This window comes from Rana temporaria, chromosome 7 (genome assembly GCF_905171775.1).
Source record: "Rana temporaria chromosome 7, aRanTem1.1, whole genome shotgun sequence".
NCBI lineage: Eukaryota > Metazoa > Chordata > Amphibia > Anura > Ranidae > Rana > Rana temporaria.
Window position 1 is genome coordinate 169440421 of NC_053495.1, and position 8669 is coordinate 169449089.

Below are 8669 nucleotides of genomic sequence, written 5' to 3' on the forward strand. Positions count from 1 at the left end.
TTAGAACCATTTGTGCCACTGATGAGGAAACTTCCTTTGTGTTTACAAGGACAGGGAGTGAAGGGAAATCTATCCAACAGGGACAGGTGTTCTAATCCTTCCCCCCTCCATCTGAATGAATTGGGAGGAAAAATTGGCTAGCATTCCAATGTAACATACAGCTTTAATTAACTAAGGTCCGCCTAAATCAGGACACTGTAATAACAGAGGACATTGGGAGGAGCCTTTGATGGCAGTGGGGACACAATGGATTGACACTGTCTGAAAGTGGGAGTAAACTCCCTTTTGCATGTTTTTTTTTTACCTATAGGTAAGTCTATAATAAGACTTCAATAGTAATAATAATATACGCTGAGTATTAACTCCTGTGATGTGAAAACTTTGGACAAAAATACAGATGATTACCCATGACTAAGTCACGTGTCCAGTGACGTAACGTCTGGGGGAGGAGCTACAAGCGGGACGGATCGTACATCTGAATGAGGAGAAACATCTAAAGCTGAGCGGCTAATGGAGGATTGTTTGTTGCTTGTTTAGATTGGTGGATTTGTGAGTGTGCCCTTGTTACAAGCTTGCTATCTGTTTCCCATTGATGGTTCATGCAAGATTGCGCTATGAGGATTGTTTTCTTTTTCTCTCTTTGTTTCTTATGAGCCGTGCAAATGTGGAGGATCTGATATTCACATGTGAAACAACCAGCTAAGATTCTGAGAGTTTGATCGCACCATACATTTTTCAAGCCAGTATACAGCATTGGGTTTTGCACACAGGAGGAGCACTACATGTGCACGCACACAGCATGCATTGGGACTATTAATTTTGTATACTTATATTGATTCAATTGAATCATCTGTATTTTTGTCCAAAGTTTTCACATCACAGGAGTTAATACTCAGCGCATATTATTATTACTATTGATTCACTATTTTTTGTTTGGCTAACATTATTATATGCTGCGATTATTATTTAGTAATTTTTTTGATGTCATATTTATTAAGTATTTAGTAGCGCTGTAGTACTATATTATCCTATAATAAGACTTACTTATAGGAACAGTAAATATCTCCTAAATGTGTACTGTTTAGATTTAGAAGACATTTACTTTACATGCAGAAGATGACCTCACGGCACAAGCGTGCTGAAGAAACGGCATGCTTGTGCCATGTTATAAACAGTGCGCCGGAGTGACATCATTGCCAAAGTCGAACCTGGAAGTAAGACCGGGGCGAAGACGGAGCGACTTCGGCGGTGACAGCTCACTGCTGGAGGCTTCAATTTCAGGTAAGTCCATCATGTGAAGCAGTCTCTACAACAGAGCGGTGTTCAGAGGGCAGCTAGAGAGTTAAGTGGTCACTTTATTCCTTTACAGGGTGTTTCGTCAGATTAGGCGACCTGTCAGAATGTGTAACGGAAGTGACGTTCCGTCGCCGCCATCTTGCTACACTCCGCACTCCTCCATAGTAAGGATACACTGAGAAGGGGGCAAGCGCACAACTTGTTACACCTACTAATGTTTTGCATTTTACACTTTTTTTTTTTAACAGTAAACTCAGTTTATATAGTGAAATACAGTACTTATTTCACTATGTTTAGATGTTGAATTTTAAAAGCAGCGGACTTCTGTCCAATTAGCAAACCTCTGAGATCAGCAGGCTTACCGCTGCTTTTAAAATTCAACATCTTAAAGCGGATGTTCCACCCCAAAAAAATATTAAAAGCCAGCAGCTACAAATACTGCAGCTGCTGACTTTTAATATAAGGACACTTACCTGTCCTGGAGTCCAGCGCCGTCCGCAGCAGAGCACGAGCGATCGCTCGTCACTCTGCTGCTCCCCCCTCCATCCACGCTGAGGGAACCAGGAAGTGAAGCGCTGCGGCTTCACTGCCCGGTTCCCTACGGTGCATGCGCGAGTCGCGCCCGCCGATTGGCTCCCGCTGTGTGCTGGGAGTCGAGTGTTCCCAGCACACAATGGGGGGGGGGGCGACGGGATGTGACGCAATGCCCGTCTTTTGCCCGTGAATGCCGGGCCGGAAGTGGGTGCAAATACCTGTCTTTAGACAGGTATCTGCACCCCCCTCCCCCCTGAAAGGTGTCAAATGTGACACCGGAGGGGGGGAGGGTTCCGATCAGCGGGACTCCACTTTAGGGTGGAGAACCGCTTTAACATTCAGACAGAGTTCTAAGTACTGTATAAACAATATAAACTGAGTAAGCGTAAAATGCAAAACTCTGGTGGGTGCAACAAGATGTCCGCTTGCCCCCTTCTCACTCTATCCTTACTGTAAAGAAGTGCGGGGTGTAGCAAGATGGCGGCGACGAAATGTCACATTCTGATGGGTCACCAAATCTGATGAAACATCAGCAACTTTGTGTAAAGCTGTATTTGGACACTGAGAGAAAAGCAGGCCATGTGATAGAAGAGGCACCCCTCCTTCCAGGGTGACATCAGGAGCGGACAGTACAGGGGGGTGTGATCACTATAAGAGAACAGCCATTGGTTGCTGGACCGATGACACGCAGCATCCTCTCCGCCCCCTTACTCCAGCTCCCCCATCCCTCACCTTGTCCCCACCTGTCACAGCCCACTATTTCTCACCCTGCCCCCCTTGTAAGTTACAGCGGCGTAGTGTATCTCTGGCGGCGTAATGGCGCGGCATTCAAATCTCTGTGATAGGGGTGTGTTTTATGTAAATACGTCGTGACCCGACGTAAACAACGTTTTTTTTTTTAACTGCGCATGCGCCGTCCGTGGGGGTATCCCAGTGCGCATGCTCGAAATTAACCCGGAACAAGCCAATGCTCACGACGGAGACGTCATTCTACGCAAATCCCTATTCGCGAACGACTTACGCGGGATCGACGGCCATACTTAACATCGAGTACGCCTCATAACAGTAGCTTTAACTATACGCCGGAAAAAGCCGAATGCAAACGACGTAAAAAAATGCGCCGGCCGGACGTACGTTCGTGGATCGCCGTAACTAGCTAATTTGCATACTCGACGCTGAATTCGACGGAAATGCCACCTAGCGGCCGCCGAAAAATTGCATCTTAGATTGGACGGCGTACTAAGACGTACGCCTGTCGGATCGACTCGAGATGCCGTCGGATCTCGTTTTGTGGATACAAAACAAAGATACGACGTGGGAAATTGCAAATTACGCCGGCGTATCAATAGATTTCTTTTGTAATTCTTTTGTGGATCTGCCCCTATATATGTTTTTTTTAACAGAGACTCTAGAGAATAAAATGGCGGTCGTTGCAATTTTTTTATGTCACACTGTATTTGCGGAGCAATTTTTCATATATAAATAAAAACAAAAACAGTAAAGTTAGTTACTTTTTTTGTATAATGTGAAAGATGATGTTACGCAGAGTAAAGTAGATACCTAATATGTCACACTTTAAAATTGCGCACACTTATGGAATGGTGCCAGATTTCGGTACTTTAAAATCTCCGGAGACAACATATTTTACAGGTTACCTGTTGAGAGTTACAGAAGAGGTCTTGGGCTAGAATTGTTGCTCTCGCTCTAACGTTCGCGGCGATACTTCACATTTTGTTTGAACGCCATTTATATAAGTGGGCGGCTGCATTTCTGAGCTAGTGAAACCGACAACGGGAACACTTTGTTTTTTTTTTTACGAAAGGCAAATCCACTTTGCACTACAAGTGCACTTGAAATTGCACTGAAAGTGGACTTGGAAGTGCAGTCGCTGTAGATCTGAAATGAGGGGAAGCTCTGCTGATTTTATTATCCAATCATGTGCAAGCTAAAATGCTGTTTTTTTTTCCCTTGCATGTCCCCCTCGGATCTACAGCAACTGCACTTCAAAGTGTACTTTCAGTGCAATTTCAAGTGCACTTTGCATTTGTAGTTTGCACTTGTAGTGCAAAGTGGATTTTCCTTTCGTTAATAACCCCCTTTGTATCCATATGCTGTGAATGACTTCTGTAATGGGGGGTCATTACTGTCTGTTGAGTAGGCTGAGTGACTGGTGTTGGAGGAATATTTCAGTCACTTGATTGTTGGATTCATGCGATCACTGCATCTTGGAAGCCATCTAATGAAAGTTTTTTGGACTTCTTTTTCACTTTTATCACTTACCCGACTCACTTTTGCCCTTCATTGAACATTAGTTGATTGTACAATACAACTATATTATTGCTGTTCCACTGGGGACACCTAGTGGTTGTGTTTCCACTGTGCGCTTTAATTTAGAATATGATCGGTTTGCATAATATTGCTATACTTACCCACTGAGGACATCCAGTGGTTGGGTATGTTTTTGCACCGTGCACTTTAATTTAGGCGTAAAATGAAGGATCGATGGCCGCACTCCAAACCAAACAGGTTGTCTTTATTTAAACGAACAGCAAAAACATACCAGATCACAGCAACAGAAACAGGAGGATAACCGACGTTTCGCACTGACTTAGTGCTTATTCATGGATAAGCACAAAGTCAGTGCGAAACGTCGGTTATCCTCCTGTTTCTGTTGCTGTGATCCGGTATGTTTTTGCTGTTTGTTTAACCACTTAAGCCCCGGACCAATATGCAGCCTAAAGACCCAAGGTGTTTTTACAGTTCGGGACTGCGTCGCTTTAACAGACAATTGCGCGGTCGTGCGACGTGGCTCCCAAACAAAATTGGCGTCCTTTTTTCCCCACAAATAGAGCTTTCTTTTGGTGGTATTTGATCACATCTGCGGTTTTTAGTTTTTGCGCTATAAACAAAAATAGAGCGACAATTTTGAAAAAAAAGCAATATTTTTTACTTTTTGCTGTAATAAATATCCCCCAAAAACATATATAAAAACATTTTTTTTCCTCAGTTTAGGCCGATACGTATTCTTCTACCTATTTTTAGTAAAAAAAATCGCAATAAGCGTTTATCGATTGGTTTGCGCAAAATGTATAGTGTTTACAAAATAGGGGATAGTTTTATTGCATTTTTTTTTTTTTTTTTTTTTTTTCTACTAATGGCGGCGATCAGCAATTTTTTTCGTGACTGCGACATTATGGCGGACACTTCGGACAATTTTGACACATTTTTGGGACCATTGTCATTTTCACAGCAAAAAATGCATTTAAATTGCATTCTTTATTGTGAAAATGACAGTTGCAGTTTGGGAGTTAACCACAGGTGGCGCTGTAGGAGTTAGGGTGCACCTAGTATGTGTTTACAACTGTTTGGGGGTGTGGCTGTAGGAATGACGTCATCGATCGTGTCTTCCCTATAAAGGGAATGACGCGATCGATGCGCCGCCATAGTGAAGGACGGGGAAGCCGTGTTTACATACGGCTCTCCCCGTTCTTCAGCTCCGGGGAGCGATAAACAAATAGCCGCGCCGTGGTCCCGGATCGCTCCCCGAGCGGACCCGACCTCCGCATGTTGCGGGGGGGGTCCCGATCGGACCCCCCACCCGCTAATAGGCGAGGACGTACGTGTACGCCCATGTGCCTGTACGTGCCATATTGTGGACGTATATGTACATGCGGGGGTCGGGAACTGGTTAAATAAAGACAACCTGTTTGGTTTGGAGTGCGGCCATCGATCCTTCATTTTACGCCAATGCTTGCCTAGTGCACTGCCAGCACCCTTGGAATCCTACACCTGTGTATGACCCTATAGCAGACCCACCTTGAGCGGTGATTTTCCTTCTTCTAGTGCACTTTAATTTAATGCACAAAGGGAGCGCGGTTCATTACAAAATATACACTTTGGGCCAGATCCTCAAAAGGGATACGCCGGCGTAACTGCTGTTCCACCTGCGTATCCCTGTTTCTAACTATGGAACTGATCCACAGAATCAGTTTCCAAGAGATAGACAGAAGATCCGGCATGTGTAAGGGACTTACACTGTCGGATCTTAGGATGCAGTACCGCATCCGCCGCTGGGGGCATTTCGTGTCGAAATGACGCCTCGGGTATGCAAATTAGCACTTACGGAGATCCACGAAGCTTTTCAGCTTCGTTTTTTCTCCGTAAGTATTAGTTTGCAAACGCAAAATTAGGGCTGCTTTTACAAAGTGTAAACTGTTTACACCTTGTAAAAGCAGACCCTTCTGTCCAGCGACGTGATTTTTTTTTTGTTTTGAATTTTTTTTTTTTCGCTGTATCTTTTTTTTTTTTCGACGCAACTTTATTGACCCGTCGCGATCCACAAAGCTCGGCGTAACGTAATTTCGCGCTATGCACGTCGGGAAAATGACGTCACGAGCATGCGCAGTATGGCCGGCGCGGGAGCACTCCTAATTTAAATGGGAATCGCCCCCATGAAAAGAGGAACGCCTTGCGCCGGCGGAATTTAAGTTACACAGCCAAAAATTTCTAGGTAAGTGCTTTGTGGATCGGGCACTTAGGTAGAAATTTTAAGGCAGTGTAACTTAAATGGGAAAATTTACGTTACGCCGGATCTTTGTGGATTACCCCCTTAGTACAGTTTGAATCAGAATTTGGCAGACTAGATAGCAATGGTCATCAAGAGTCCACTGAGTGTATATGAAAAATATCTTCACAGCCATAGCACAATATGTGAACTTGCCATATATTAGATACAGAGCATTAAAAAGCAAAATGGATATAGCAGGACGGAGGCTGTATCATGTAGTGGTAAATAGGTCTCTCATGCATCTGTAAAAAGGGTGGGGCATAGTGGGAAGTAGGTGGGGCCTTATTAACTGACCCTCTTTGAATGTATGAGGTTTCTTGTACTATTTAGATATGCTTCGCTACAGCCACCAAAGACCATTGCATTGGTACAGTAAAGGAGAATGATATTTATGAAGTACCCCAAGACAGATAGAAGTATATAAGTTAGGAGACAATGTAGAAAAATGAAGGCGCTGTGTTGTCTAAAGTGAATGTCAGTAGTGTTCTCACATTTCGATCTGTGTAACTTGAAATTTATCATCTTGAATGATTCTGTGGTCAATTTATGTTACAAACATTTCTACAGACTTCATTATATTCTTCTTATAAGAAAGCTCCCAATGCATACATGCGATCGAGAGCTTTCCGATCATGTGACGCTGTGACAGTCAATCCCTTAATGGATCTGATCTGGGGTCTGAATATTTTAAGGGATCTGATCTGGGGTCTGAATATGTTAAGAGATCTAAACGGGGGTCTGAATATTTTAAGGGATCTGATCTGGGGGTCTGAATATTTTAAGGGATCTGATCTAGGGTCTGAATATTTTAAGGGATCTGATCTGGGGGTCTGAATATGTTAAGGGATCTGATCTGGGGTCTGAATATGTTAAGGGATCTGATCTGGGGTCTGAATATGTTAAGGGATCTGATCTGGGGGTCTGAATATGTTAAGGGATCTGATCTGGGGTCTGAATATGTTAAGGGATCTGATCTGGGGTCTGAATATGTTAAGGGATCTAAACGGGGGGCTGAATATTTTAAGGGATCTGATGTCTACATGTAAAGGGGGCTGATCTAGGGTCTGATAATGTTAAGATGGCTTATTAGGGTTCTAAGTATTTTAAAAGGGGCTTATCTGGGTCAGAATATTTCAAGGGGTTTTATCTGGGGTCTGCATTTAAAGGGGGCTGATCTTGGGTCTAAATTTAAAATGGGAATATATTAGGGGGCTAATCTGTATTTGTTAGGGGGCTTACATGAGTCTGCTTTACACATGTCTACATGTCTGTGATTCCTTGAAATTGGTTATTCTTATTATTTAGTTAATATTTTTTGGCATGCATGAGATTTTTTTTTCTTAGGCTCACATCATACTTTGTTCCAACCTGATACTCTACACCAGGGGTCTTCAAACTTTCTAAACAAAGGGCAAGTTTACCGTACTTCAGCCTTGAAGGGGACTGGACAGTGGCCATTGGGAGTAGAAATTGATTTGTTGACAGTGGGAGTAAACAGCGCATCTTTGGCATTAGGGGGAGTAATTCCCCCCACTGACACCAACCGTTGGTGTCAGTGGCAGAAATAGTACCCCATCACTGGGTGTCCCTGGGAGGAATAGTACCTCATTGTTTGTTGTCAGTGGAAAAATAGTGTCCCATTATTGGTATTAGTGGAGGGAATAGTGCCCCACTCTTAGTGTCAGTGGGAGGAATAGTGCCCCATCCTAGGTGCCAGTGGTAGGAAAAGTCCCCTATCCTTGCTGTCAGTGGGAGGAATAGTGCCCCATCATAGGTGCCAGTGGGAGGAATAGTGCCTCATCATAGGTTCCAGTGGGAGGAATAGTGCCCCATCATAGGTGCCAGTGGGAGGAATAGTGCCCCATCATAGGTGTCAGTGGGAGGAATAGTGCCCCTATCGCTGGGTGTCACTGGGAGGAATAGTACCTCATTGTTGGGTGTCACTGGGAGGAATAGTACCTCATCATTGGTTGTCAGTGGAAAAATAGTGCCCCATCACTGGTATTGGTGAGAGAAAGAGCACCTCACTGTTGGTGTCAGTGAGAGGAATAGTGTCCTATCTTTGGTGTCAGTGGGATGAATAGTGTCCCGTCATTGGTGTCAATGTGAGAAATAGTGCATTGTTATTGATGTCAGCAACAAGAATTATACCCCATTGTTGGTGTCAATGGGCGGAATAGTGTCTTGCATCAGTGGAAGAAAAAGTGCCTCAAGGGCAATGGGCCTCAGTTTGGAGACCACACAAATAAGGGCATGCGAGCCACACACCAGC